Source organism: Suricata suricatta, chromosome 2, assembly GCF_006229205.1.
Source record: "Suricata suricatta isolate VVHF042 chromosome 2, meerkat_22Aug2017_6uvM2_HiC, whole genome shotgun sequence".
NCBI classification, from domain to species: Eukaryota; Metazoa; Chordata; class Mammalia; order Carnivora; family Herpestidae; genus Suricata; species Suricata suricatta.
The window spans coordinates 172677429-172692609 of record NC_043701.1 but is presented as its reverse complement, the minus strand read 5'-3'; positions in this window follow the sequence as shown (position 1 = coordinate 172692609).

The window sequence follows — 15181 nt, the reverse complement described above, 5'->3', positions numbered from 1 at the left end:
GATAAGTCACAAAGCACATTTTAACCAAGTGCTTATTTCCCTCCAGCAGATTTTATATGCAAATTTTACATGACAGTATATGATATAGAAAAGACAACTCAATTTGACATCTGAAGAGAGTTATGTGAGAAAATTCTCTGGATACAGAGGGATACATAGAAATAAAGGGTCTTGGTCTCTATTTCTGATACAGCCTCTAGCTAGCTATGGCCTAGGAAAGTAGAGACTAGGCCAATAGACATTCATTTTTGGCCATACTTTCTGAGTTTCATTATCTTCTCTATCATGCGAAGAAGTTGAGTTTTGTGATCTAAGGTGGTCCTTGGCAGCTCTAAAGCAGTCTAAGCTTTAAATTTTAAGGATCACACTCATAGATACTTGAGTAAGGTCATCTTGTGAGAGAAGAAAAAATCGACAAATTTGTCTTCCTCTCTCACAGTAATGCTGGTGCTTTGACCACCAGACCAACCTAAAGTATGATTATTTCTTGCTGTCTACGCTGACTCACTGTTTATTCTAGTTAGGTACTGTGACTCCTGCCACCACCCAGCCTCCGACTCTTGATTTCAGCTCTGGTCATGATCTCACGGTTTGTGGGTTGGAGCCCTGTGTTGGGCCTGCTTGGGATTCTCTCTCCCTCTCTCTCTGCTCTTTGCCCTACTTACACACACAATCTCTCAAAAATAAATAAATCAACATGTAAAAAAAGAATGAAAAATGAAGGACTTGAATTTCAACTAAAAAAAGAAAAAACAAAAACAAAACAAAGTCAATCTGTCTCAATGAGTCAAAGGACTGAATTTAGGTTCAGTCAAACCTGAGACGTTGCAGTGGCATATGGAAAATTAAAACCACTGTTATTCTAGAAAACAGAAACTGAGATCAGCTTTTCTTCCCCCCACTGCAGAAGGGGAAAGCAAGGAAGCAGTAATAAGCTAAACACCTTTAAGCTCCACCCTAAGGATGAAGCCCCCACCCCGGGGCTGGGCGTCTTCTAAGAGAGAAATAGGACTAGTTAACAACAGAGGAGCTCAATTTAAGGGAGAATTTTCTAGTAAGTACAATGTTCCCAAATAGGAACTCATTCATTAGTCACCTCAATAGTATATTTGAGAATCTAACTGCAGGGAAAGCACTTGTTATAAATAGGATATTAGGGATTGAAATATTGAGTCTGCCCTCAAGGAGAATGTAGTCTAGTAGACATCATGTGCCATGAACAGTAAAAACTCCAAAACCAGACAGAAGGTAAAATTTATGAACTGAGTAGAAAGGTAATAAATCCAATGTCAGTGACAATGTTCAAGGAGAGGCTGCATGACTGTTTGGGGTGACGTAAGAGAGATTTGTACATCCGGTAGGAAGTTAAACTACATGACCTTCAAGATCCTTTCCAACAAATGCTTGCTGATTTTATTAAGACTGTCACTATAGTAAGGATTTTTTAAAACACAAGATTGTCTGATTTTCTGTTCCCACCACATCTCAGTTAGATGTTTTCCTTGTACAAATGTATCTCTATTATTTGGTATCTTTTTCCAACATTAGTTTTCAGAACAAACATTCTTAATTAATTTACTTAAAACATGTCTGACAATTCAAGCAGTTAGAAAAAGTCAATAGAGCATATTTAAAACGATTTCTTAAAGGCAAATACAAACATTTTTTTCCAAGATCATCACGATGGATTTTTTTAAAGGAAAACTTAATTATTTTATATAATGCACTTTACACTTTCCATTCACTCTTCATACTATTTTAGCTTTAAGATTAATTGTTCAGAATCTTATTTCACAGCCACTCAACTTTTATTGACTTTGATATTGACAGACTTGGTACAAGTTATAAAGCCTTATGTGGCGTGATATATAATTAAAATACTTTGTCTCATAACTTACATTAATGGGTGCATGTCAGAGAATGCTGATTTGCCTCTGAGAAGAACGTAAACCCACACTAATGAATTTATTGTGAAAAAGCCTCTTAGGGCCCTTACGCACGTTGTCTTTGCCTTACGTTGTAAAGTCCTACCAGCTGTAGGCTGCCTCATCTTCCTTCATGTGACTTCTGTTAACAGTAAATTCATATTCAACTAGCCTGCTGGTAAGTTTTTCAGAATGTAAAGCCACTGGATCTGCATTAGATTAAATTAAAAAAAAAAAAAACCTAGTTAAAAGAGTAATATGGTTCCTAAATTACTGGGGTAAGGAAAACTCTCACTCTTGTTCCTAAATACTCAGACATAAACTCAGTTGAATGGTGATGGGCATGGTCCCACCATTTTTAGAGCACTAGGTTATAAATAAATAAGCAGCAGGCTCTAGTGCATTGTTTATAGGTCAAGATACATACTCTGTTCTTATGCCCAAGGGTGATAAGGCTTTAGCAACTAAGTTAGCTACCCAAACTGACAAGAGGACGTTATGTAAACTGGAAAGCAAATTTATTAACGTGTAGGAGAAAAATTCACTTTTGAGGAGAGAAGATACTCTGGTGCCTAGTCTCTCCCCCAAGCCAGATCAATAATGTTGTTGTTGCTTAGTGAGAGCAGCATCTGATCAAGGATAGCTAGCTGAATGATATTTATGGCTACTGTTATCCATCTAGAAAAAGACTGGTGCATCTATCTCCACAGTAACAATATCCTTGAGGTCCCTGGTTTAGGACATTTTCCCCCTAGAAAGTGCTGGAGACACTCTGACAAATTCTTGCTATTTGGAATCTCTGCTTATGGACACTATAAATGTTGTTTTATTTAATATAGTCTTCCATCACAGGATGATTGAGCATCATATAGAAGCTTAGGTCAAAGCCAGAGTACTCATTCAAATGCCTACAGGGACCAGCTAGTCACAAGATAAGTGAGGTAAATAAGAAGTGAGAGGAGTCAAGTGTTGGAAAATAAACCAAATTTACTTTGTTTTTTCTGAATATAGTGCAAACAAGTATGATATTTTTAGATATATCTGAAATTTTAAAATACAAAAAAAAGACCCATCACAAAATAGAAACGTTTCATTACTTGCGTTCTCTTTCATAATTTGTTACTTCTGGACTTATCATGGAGACATAAGACAATTACCATCAGATCATGTCAACCTACACCACAGATCCACCGACTAGGTGCAATAATTTGATTTTCTCAGTTTAAATATGCAAAAATGGAGTTTACAGAGGCACCTGGGTGACTCAGTTGGTTACACGTCTTACTCTTGGTCTCGGCTCAGGTCATGATCTCACAGTTTGTGAGTTCGAGCCCCATATTGGGCTCCATGCTGTCAGTGCAGAGCCTGCTTGGGATTCTCTCTCTCTCTCTCTCTCTCTATCTCTCTCTCTCTCTCTCTCCCTCTCTCTCCCTCTCTCTCTGGCCTCCCCTGCTTATACTGTCTCTTTCAAAATAAATAAATAAATTTAAAAGAAAATTTTTAAATGAAGTATATAAACATTGGTGCTACTTAATATGTATAGACTCTCTTTATACAAAGCTTTGGGTCTGGAGATGTGTTTGTTCAGTTCTGCATCCCGTACCATTGTATTTAACTTTCAGTTACTGATTTGCTGTTCAATGGCTTAGTTTGTAGCTCTTGTTTTCATATTATTGATCTCAAATTATAAAGGTAAACTTTCTAATGTTTCAATGTTACTTTATTTTCCTAAAGCCTAAAACCCAGAAACCTTTTCAGAATTCCATTTCAACCCCCTAGCTTTGGTAATTTAGTTCTGGCCATGACTTTCATTTCAGGAAAGTGATTTCAGTGCAGGATAATGAGCCAGATTATTCTTTGCCAAATTAGTTTCTTAAAGACACAGTTTCACTTCAAGTGAGTAAACTGAATAACACATTTGTGTAGCTGTTTGTGAATGCCTTTGCAGAGAAGTACTCAAAATTGATAGGTTCTAACATCCACCCTAAAGGCCAAGACTTTGATCCACTTTTCATTGTTAGAGATTGAGTAGAGATTTCCTCTTGAATGACACAAAAGTATCCAAAAATATCCGTTAGCCCTCAGCCACATAAGTCCATGTACTACAAGGCTACAACAGTATACTTCTAACTTATAAAAAGAAGCCCTGGAATATCTGTATTTTATGCTACAGGGCATTATCTAGTGCATGGCGTTAATTATAAGCACATTCATCGTATATTACATTTTAAGTCCTTTGGCACAAAGCAATTCCTAGACAATGATGTAATCAGGAGACCTCAATCCTATGTCTCCTGGGGAATGATCCCTTCCTAAATTTAAGTTTTCACATTAACACTGTCCATTGCAAGAGCCTAGTCACACCAACTGATTTGGACCAACTGCATTGCATTTTGCAAATTTCCTTAGAGAAAGATCAGTCCTTTGCTGAGTCCAATCACAGCCTGTCATCTTCTGACACATAAGCATTCTTGTCAATATCACCAATTCAATAAAGCTGATGATGTGATATTATTCAAATCTGCGCTCTCATCATCTACAATAGGAAATACAGCAACCGACTTAACTTTTTTTTTTAATATGACTTTTCTGTAAGTGCTAAGACATAACTTCAATAATTCAGGTCAACAGTACTTCCGTAAGATTTCAATTTACAAATGCTTGTCTCTGTGCAGAAGACATAATTTCTGCAGTATTCTATGATGCTCTTTTATAAACTTGCCATCCATAAAAGCTTTTGCTGTCTGGGTAATTTTTTCACTTAATATATAATCTCATTTATAGGAGTATCAGATATTTTATTCATATTCAAAAATAATCATTGACAGGTTAAGTTTTTCATGTCTCATCTTCTCCATGTAACAGTTATAAATCTTATTATAATTCATTTCATGATGATTTCATATGGTTTATTTCATGTTTCACATCTTCTTAAGTCATGGTTCTTTCAAAACGGATATCTTTTGTTTGTGTACTATATACAGAAGAATATTCTTAACTTCATCAAATAAAGATGACCTCTTCCATTGTGCCTGAATCAAGCATCTTTTCCCCATATTTGGTGGAGACAGGCATGTAGAGAAGCAATTCTCTATTTTAGATGAAATAACTACAAGTGGCAACTGAAATTGGCTTCAACATTAGAGAAGCAATACAGAGCAGTGGTGATTGTGGCTAACGGAAGATCAAATCTCCATCTAAGGGAGATCCATATAAAAAAGGTGGCTAATTATTTTCATGCAGGAATGCAGATCTAGTATTGCCAAAATTTATTTTTTTAAAGGAGAAGTTCACAATGATCGACTAAATTAAAAAAGGAAAGGAAAGGAAAAGAAAGGAGAAAAGAAGGAAAGGGAAGGGAAGGGAAGGGAAGGGAAGGGAAGGGAAGGGAAGGGAAGGAAAAAAGAACAGAACAGGTCAAGGGAAGGGAAGGGAAGGGAAGGGAAGGGAAGGGAAGGGAAGGGAAGGGAAGGGAAGGAAAAAAGAACAGAACAGGTCAATAGGCCAGACAAAGTAGATCAGCAAGTGGAATCAATCCTACAGGCATCGGTATACAAACTCTGTATTAAAGTGTTAGATATTTTCATAGAATTTTACTTTTTTGAGACTATATCAACCACTGCGATTAGGATATTATATATTCCCCAACAACTCAAACATTAGCAAAAAAACATAGTGTGAATAAAAAAATAGTGTGAATCTTTTATTTTTGTCATCCCAACAGGTTCTCTCTACTGGTAGGGATGTCGATCACATGGACCTGTGTTCCCCACATCCACCGTCACTGAGAGAATGTCATGTGATACAGCCTAGCCATAGTTCTGAGATTCATGAATGGGCACATGACCCAAGCAAACCAGGCCAGTCAGAATCCTTCTTGGGTTTTTGTTTAAACATTGTTATATTCATTTTTTCATGGGGCTCCCTACCAGAAAGTACCATGAAATCTAGATTTACTTAAGGTCATTTTTGCCACAACACAAAAAAGAGTACACTTCGAAATGATGCCAATCTGGAGAAAACTATCCAAGCCTAAAACCTGAAGAAAAGAGATAAATAAGTTGGTCATAATATCATTTGAACTGTCGAAGCTAACCATCTCTAAAGCCAAAATTTTCCTTGGCCTTCCTAGTTACAGAAGCCAGTAAATTTTCTTCTTGTCATAGGCTGATTTATAGTTGGTTCTGTAATGAGCAGAACCCTTACTCTGTTTGTACAGGTAACTAATATTACCCATTATGTCTGAGTTTGTTTGGCAAACTACATGATCCTTATAATCTTAAATTTTCTCTATTATACTATATTTAATTACAATCTCTATTTAACATCAATTTTATGTACTAGGTTTGGAAAATGTTATCTGTAAAGACCCAGATTGTAAATATTTTAGTCATTTTGGGCCAGAGGCACTCTGCCACAACTAAGTCAACTCTCTCTGTTAGTGCAAAGTCAGCCATAAATAATCCATAAACAAATGGAGCCTGGTTAAGTTACATTAAACTTTATTAATGGCACTGAAATGTGAATTTCATGTAACTTCACATGTCATGAAACATTACTCTTCTTTTGAGTCTTTTCAACCACTTAAAAACCATTCTAAGCTTGTGAGCCATCTTTAGCCTGCAGGCTATGGACTGCTGACCTTGTTGTAGGTTATAACCTTCATAGGGCAAGGAGAGAGTCTCATGATCATTGTGTCCCCAGCAGTAAGAGGCCAGGCTTGCACAGAGGAGCTCATCACTAAATATTGGATGGGTAAATTAATACTTAAGGAAGATCAAGATTATGGAAAATTCAGTTTTCACACACAAAAAAATTGCCACACATGTATTTTGGAAATTTACTAGAAATCATTTAAGAGTTAAGGAATTCAAAAGGAGGTCATTGCTTCTACCCAGTTTTCTGGTCCCTTCTCTGCCCTTCTCTCTTCTCTTTACAATCTCCCTCCTGAATTGTCCCAGGAGCCCCACCTTTTTCTCCTTCTGTTATGCAGATCATTTTTTTTCTTTTATAACTTTTACCCCAAAACTTGCATATTGAAACCAATAAAAGTATTCGGATGAACAGAGGAATCTACTCTATGAGACAGGTGACCAACCTTCCAGTTCTGTTAAGTGACATCCTCAACAGGTCATTGGTCTCAGGCAACAAGCTTAATATCTTATTTTTTTTTCACACATAAAATGGAGTCAGGTATCACCTTTTGAACCAACTCCATATGTTTTCTTAAAAGTTTCACATGAATTAGTAAACATATAGGTTAAGTTTTTTTTTAATTCTCAACGAAATTTAACACATTAGTAGATTTCAGCAGTTTTCACAGTAATTAGTGTTTACAACAAATGTGCCTGCTTGCTTGACAAAATAGATCAAATTTGTTACAAACAGGTAGTCATTGTAATGAAATTTCTTATCCTAAAAGAAAAATAAACTAAGCTTTACAGGCTTTCTAAGAAAAAAAATCAACTACAACGAGGATAATTTTCATAGTATATTTTTTCTTAACTGAGAATCTTGTATTCAACCAATTTCAAACTGTTATAATGCATGAAAATAAAAAATGACATCTAAATTTTAACTGTGTAAAAAAATACAAGAATTCAGCCAGTCTAATCTCAAAAAAATATGAACATTTATACTTTTAGAATGTTATGCCCTAGAAAAACATACATATTTTTAAATGTCTTCTAAAATGATTTTTTTTCTAGTGGAATCTTTTTCTCTTTCATTAACCTAGAGGATAAACTTAGGCTTTTAGTTAAAGTAGCAAATGAATAAAACAGAAATGTATTATCAATATATAACACACAAATCTTAAATAATAGGATTTAAATTATTTTTTAGTCTTGGGGCACCCAGGGGGCTCATTAAGTTAAGTGTCAGACTTCAGCTCAGGTCATGCTCAGGTCATGATCTCATGACTCATGGGTTCAAGCCCTGCGTCAGGCTCTGTGCTGACAGCTCAGAGCCTGGAGCCTGCTTCAGATTCTGTGTGTCTCTCTCTCTGCCCCTCCCTCACTCACACTCTGTCTCTCAAAAATAAATTTTAAAATGTTAAAAAAAAATTTTTTTTAATTTAGTCTTTCATACAATAATGAATAGGTCTCTTTTTAAAATCATCTTTAATGTCTTGTGCAGCTACTACTGCTAAGATTCTTCTTGTTTCTTTTTCTTGAAAAAGAATATTATGTTATATAGCCTACAAAGTCCTCTTATCTTGACTTCTGCTATCAAAAGTACATAAAACTAAAAATCTGCACAGACATATCTTTGTTTAAAATAGAGAATGACATATAGAAGTGGTTACATTTTAAATTGCTTTAAGTATTTGCATTATTGTTCAAACCATAAACCCTCAGAAATGAAGAGTTTGGGTTTCTAGTCCATACCATCCACTTAATCTGTCCATTTTCGCACTTATGTTTATTTATGAAATATGAAATTAAAATATAAAATAACTAATTCTTAGCAAATGTGGTTCCATTATTTAAGAACATGATAAAAATATCCAGTTGCTTTAATACTAAATAGAATTGTAATGGTTCTCACTGATTATCTCCATTTGGCTCTACAAAATCAAGTGTGGACCTAGAATAAATATTCTTTCTCCTCCTGTATTACTTTAGCAAGTAGTATCATTTTCCATAACTGACATTGAGGAACTTTTCAAAAGAGATTTTATTCTCACTTTTTTCCCTTGGGGGGGTGGTTTGGGGAAAAGGGCAGGAGAGGGAGGCAGGGAATTAAACTAAGTCCAGCCAATTTTCCAAAAAAGATAATGTGTTCTCACTACCTCTCAGTTGTAGCTCCTAATTGGTAAAAACCAAAGTTGTTCACAAATCTAATTTCCCCATTACACTGTGAGGTCTTCTAGGACAGGACCCTGATTTACTCGTCTTTTTGCCCCCAGGCCTAGCACACATGGTGCAAGAGAAGCAGGAAAAGTTTAGCAAGAGTGTTGAATGAATTAATAGATGGGCAAAAGGCCAATGTTAAGATTCTAATGTGTAGCCACGCCATATGTCCTTTTAAAAGATAAATAAAGTCAACGTTTCATTAGCTAGAGCTGTAGGTAAGCCCCCCAAAAGAATAAGAGTAGTCATTGTTATTGATATAGAAAATAATCAGTGGAAGCCCCTCAAAAATTTGAATTCATCTACTGAGATCTGTAAGGTTGGGTTGGTTTATGATTGATCACAGGATAGTAGGGATGAAAGAAACACCATTGGATTAGAAACTAACAAAAATTTTGCATATCAAAGACCATTTTAATCAATTATTAGAATTTTTGTTCCTTTTGAATTCCTGTTTTGCTTGCAACAATATTTTAGAATGAGGCAGAGTTAGAATTGCTTTTCACCAAGTAAAGAGCTGCATGGAAAAATTAGTTTATCTTCTATCTATTTCTGGAGACAAAGGTGAGATTCTACTGAAAAGCAACAGCACAAGAAAGGGCATAATTAACTGATTCTCAGAATTCCTGGTCTCCATCCTGGTATTCAAGTAGATCTTTTGTTTTAAAAATGAGCATTTGGGGACACGCTGATGAGTTTGCCATTGATCAATATATGTCCTAAGATTTCCTTGATTCTTTTGCATGAAAGAAATAGATGTCCCAGGGCAGTTTATGGAATCTGCTCCTGGATTTGAAGAAGACCTCCCATCATTATTGCTTTACTTAGAGTAGTACCATTGATATTACAGCCACAACATCGTACATTGCTCAGAGATTATACCTTCAAAAATAGAACCAAGAACTACTCAGCCTAGTTAAGATCCTCAGTCAATGATACCACATAACCAAACAGAAAAATAAGTAAAGAAATATATTCTGATACTAATGTTGTCCATATCATACAGGCAGAAAGCTGTTGCCCCCGGAGTCAACAGAATGTAGGAAATTCATGCATCAGAATGTAAGGAGACAAGCCAAATTTGGCTTTGATTATGTAGTATCTAAAGCTTTACCTGACAAATTCAAGGACACAATGTGTACATCTTCTCAGGACGGGCCACTTTGAGTAAACCTGCCCTTAGGATGAAGACTTAGCCATATTATAATAAAGTCTACAAATGGAGGTGAAGATTCATGTGATCTCAACATCAAAGGTTCTTACTCAGAGAGTCTCCACTAGGGCACAGGTTTCAGGACAGGGAAACATTAGCAGTAGCCCTTAGAAATGGCCGTGACTTGACGATGTCCACTGCAGTCCTTGGGAGTCAATCAACAGTACTTCCTCACGTGGCGTGTTGCACTGGTGAGCACCATATCTGGTGTGGCTACAGACAAGTACAGAGCTGCAGGTGGGGGCGGGGCAGCTCACAGGGGCCAGCTTACAAAAACGTCTTGGGAAAGACATGATGCACACCATTAAAAATCCAGCTACAAGAAAACAATAATACGGCCTCAGTTGTCGAACAATTTCCCAAAATGTAATCTGGGGAACTGGGAGTTTATAAACTATAGTTCTATCTGGATTCAGATCCTTTCCTTGAAAACTAAAATGTGCATCTTTTGTTTTAAGGGAGCAAGAATTGAAAACCAATTAAATTAATTAAAAAAAAAGGGGGTATCAGACTAGTGAGACAACCTTGAGGTCTGTACCCAAGTACCTACAGAAAGGTTTCAAACCTAAAGCCACACAAACATTTTGAGAGGCCACCAAATAACCTAAACACCCATATTTAGTGCTTACAAGTACTCAGTTTTTACCATATTTTTGTTCAATAAATGTGAATTACTGCAGAATTATTTTATAGCCCACTAGAAGAAAAATGTTGCTCCATGATATTAACTTTACCAGCACAGAGATGCTTTCTGGAATATCAAGCAGGTACTGAGTTCTGAATTTCTGCCAGAACATTACAAATACAAACCACAATTTCTTTGGCTTTACATTAAGAAATCGGACGGTGCTGAGGGAGTAAATGTGTATTCTTAAGGGACAATGCCCTCCAAATAAAGGAAGCCCTTGATACTATCTCAGAGTCAAGAAGTTCTAGAATTATGCCTGCAATTATGTCTATGTAATTTACATTGATTACAAGCTGTTTTCTGGGCTGCAAGGAAAAAGCCTGGTGGGAGCAGGAAGTGGGTGGTTGGATAAACAGGACTTGAACTTTCTGACCGGAAGCCCCAGGAGCATCTCAGCCTTATTTACATGGAGTCAAGTGTCAGTGCCTCAGTAGGGAGGAGGGATGCTCAGGTTCAGGAATATGTCCCTTAGTGGCTAGGACAGTGTCTAGTGATTGTGTGTGGGTGTGTGTGTGTTCCCCCAAATAGAAAAGTAACTACCAGGCTGCATGAGAACAAAGTACTAGAGATTTCCAAGGGGGGAAAACCCAGCTGACAGAGATACGTCAGTGTCATCCATACTTCCCCAGTTTCCACAACTGCCACCAGAGGAGGGCAACCCAAAGGTAGAAAGAATTATCTTTGGCTCTGAGCCACGGGTAACAAAGCAGACCTTGTTGCCTCAACTATAGTGCTGTGCCACTGATAGATGACTAGATAAGTTAATGACTCAGAGTCTGAGTGAATGAATCAGTTTTCTGGGTAGGTATTGGGCAGTCTGTGAACAAAGGGGTTATTTGAACCACCTTCATGGTTGCCTCCAGCAAATGGTTAGGCGGGAAGGATGATATAGATAACAGATTATTACACTGAAGAAAACTGCCGTTAAGACTCACTGGGTTTTGCATCACTCCAGGCTCATGTGTCCCATATTAAAAACCACAGTCTGTCCAGGGCCGCCTGGTTGGTTCAGTTGATTGTGTCCAATTTCGGCTCAGGTCATGATCCCGCCATATGTGAATTCAAGCCCCACATCATGCTCGTTCCTGTCAGCACATTGCCTGCTTTGGATCCTCTGTCCCTCTCTCTTTCTGTCTCTCCCTTCCCCTCTCTCTCTGTCAAAAATAAACATGAAAAAACAAAACAAAACAAGACAAATAAAATAAAATAATCAGAGTCTATCCAGTGAAGACCAGGGGACGGTGCCTCAGCTGGCTTCAGTGGTCTCTGAGTAAACTCTTGAGAATTCACAACACAGTCTAAAGGCTGTTCAACCTGCTGTGCCTACTTTTCAGTCATTTTATAATAGTGGGTCTTTGTAGAGAACTGTGGAGTTACCAGGGTTGTTTTCTGCCATGGATATTGAGAAATCCAACTGTGAAACACATAGTACAGTGTGTATACCCCTCCCCATTTATTTAGGCATTCTATAATTTCTTGAAGTAACATTTCATAATTTTCAGTGTAGAAGTCATGTATATCTTTTGTAAGCTAACTGTATTTTCCAAAATATTTGATGTTTTTTTGATGCCTTTGTATTTAGTATTATTTAAAATTTAATTATAATTTTTTAAGTTTATTTATTTATTTTGAGAGAGAGCATGAACAGGGGAGGGGCACAGAGAGAGGGAGAGACAGAGAATCTGAAGTAGGCTCTGCACCTTCAGTAGGGAGCCCAATGTGGAGCTTGAACTCATGAACTGCGAAATCATGACCTGAGCTGAAACCAAGAGTGAGACGCTTAACTGACTGAGCCACTCAGGTGCCCCTAAAATTTAATTTTAAATTTCTTATTGCTCATATACAGAATACATTTAAGTTTTGAATATTTCTTGCGTACCTTGTCTTCATGCTAAATTCACCTATTAGTTCTACTTTTGGATGATTCCATAGAATTTTTAAAATACTCACTGATGTTGTCTTTGAATGAGAATTTTACAACTTTTTTTCCAATTTGGATGTCTTCTGAGGTGCCTGGATGGCTCAGCTGGTTGAGCATCCAACTCTTGATTTTCATGATTTCACAGTTTGTGTGTTCAAGCCCCACCTAGGACTCTGTGCTAGCAGCACAGAGCTTGCTTGGGAATCTCTCTCTCTGATTCTGCCTCTCCCTTCCTCACCTGCTTGCTCTCTCAAAATAAATAAATAAACATTAAAAAAAATTAGATGTCTTTTGTTTCTTCTTCTTGCCTTATTGCACTAGCAAGAACCTCTAGTACACTGTTGAATACAAATGGTGAAAGCAAACATCCATGCCACTTCCAGTCTCAGGGGAAATGATTTAGCAATTCACCACTAGGTATGGTGTGGCCTGTAGGTTGTTTTGTAATGCCCTTTATCAAACTGCGGAGGCTGTCATCCATTCTTTGTTTGCTGAGAGGTTTCATCATGATGAGGTATTGAACTTTGCCAAGTATTTTTTCTGCACGCATTATGAATTTTTTCCTCTATTAGTAGTGTATTCCATTGGCTTCGTTTTCAAGTGTTAAATCAACCTTGTATTTGTAGAATAAACCCCACTTCACCATGATAGATTATCCTCTGTGTATATTACCAGGTTGTTAACAATTTTTTGTGTTATGTTCATGAGAGTTATTGATCTATGATTTACTTTTCTTGTAATATCAGTTAGGTATCAGAGTTAATCCAGTCTCATGAAAGAAAGTAAGAAATATTCTTCCCTATTCTACTTTATGAACGTTTGTGTGGATTGGTTTTATTTCTTCCCCCAATGCTTGGTAGACTTTATACATGAAGATAACTAGGGCTGTCATTTTCTTGGTAAGAAGGTTGATGATTAAAAATCCAATTTATTTAAGAGACACAGGGCTATTTAGATGCTCAAAACCTAATATGTTTTGGTAATTTATGTTTTTAAAGAATTTTGTCTAGTTTATGTTGCAAAATTGATTGGCATAAAAAAGTTGTAATATTCACATTATTCTCATACTGTATACCAAATCTGTAGTGGGGTCCCCTTTGCCATTCCAAATATTGATAACTTGTGTTTTCTCTTTTTCTTGATTATATTTGTTCCAGGGTATCAATTCTATTAGCCTTTCAAAGTATCACTTTACAGATTTTTAAAATACTGTACTTTATTTTCTAAGTTCTTTTTTTTAACAACATACAATGGACATTCTCTAAAACTGATAATATAAATATTCCTCAATTTTTAATAGTTGTATAATATGCCTTTTATTCCATATTTAAGTCATTTCTGAATTTTTCAAAACTACAAATGATGCTGTATTCTTGTTTAAAACCATTTCTACAGCCCATGCTGGCACCTGGTAGCACCCTTAAGGTTATAAGCCATGAAATTTAAAATGTTGATAGAGTCTCCGAAAATATTTAAGAGTAGGCTTTGTCCTCCTAATTTCACCAATACTGGTCTAATATTTTTGTTTAATTTTTGCCAGTTTCCTAAAGGAATTTATCTTGTCTTTATTTGCATTTCTTTAATTATAAATGAGTGTAAGCATCTTTTTATATATCAGCCTTTGTATCTTCTTCTATTAATTATTGATATTCCTTGCCCATTTGTTTTTTTTTATTAATTTTTTTAGGTTCTCTCTGCATTATTCATGTTAACCCTCCACTCATCACCTGTTGCAAATTCATTTTCCTGGGTTTGTGTGTTCATGTGTCTGTGCGTGTGTGTGTGTGTGTGTGTGTTGGATGTGTTTTGTTACAAGTATTAGCAATAGATGAATTTCTAAGGCATCTGGCACAGTGCACAGCAGGCATCCACTGCATAGAACTACTGTTACTAGTCCTGTCGTGTGAATGGTCAATGCTAGGGGCCTGCCTTGTTGCTTGTACTGCTGAAGTCTGTTGGAAGCTAAATGCTTCATTTTCTATACACTTCTGACTTCTACCAGACTCCTCCCCCCACATCAGTCATGGAAAACTACTGTTTTCTTACTTCCATGTTCTGCTAACAAACCAGCTAAATTTAAATCTACAGGTAACTGAGTTCTAATTAATATAACCCAACTCACACTAAAACGCTGATAACATTTTTCATGACAAGCATCAGATATTAACTTAAATTCTTATGACTCATCCTTGAGAACAAAATGTCCTCAGACAGTGGAACACAGGTGTAACAGGTGTCGGTCAGCCCTGCAGTCTGTCTCACGCTCCCCAGATGAGAAATCATGTACCCTGGATAAGGAATGAAGAAATGTTGACATAATTTACTGGACTCCCTGTGCACCTTCTGCCACATAGTCAACTATCTTGCTCAGCTTGATCTGACAGGTGTCGATGATACAAAATTTGTGCAGGTGTTATTAGATAAGATGGGCACTTTCAAAAAAGAATCACAGGATGCATTTGAACCCAGATGAAAAAAGTGGTAGTTTCCATGAGGAATCAAGCAAGTATGAGAGCTGACAGTTAACTACACTTGGAAACAAGGCTTTTCAAGTGAGAGACTCTGATTTCTCCTGGATGC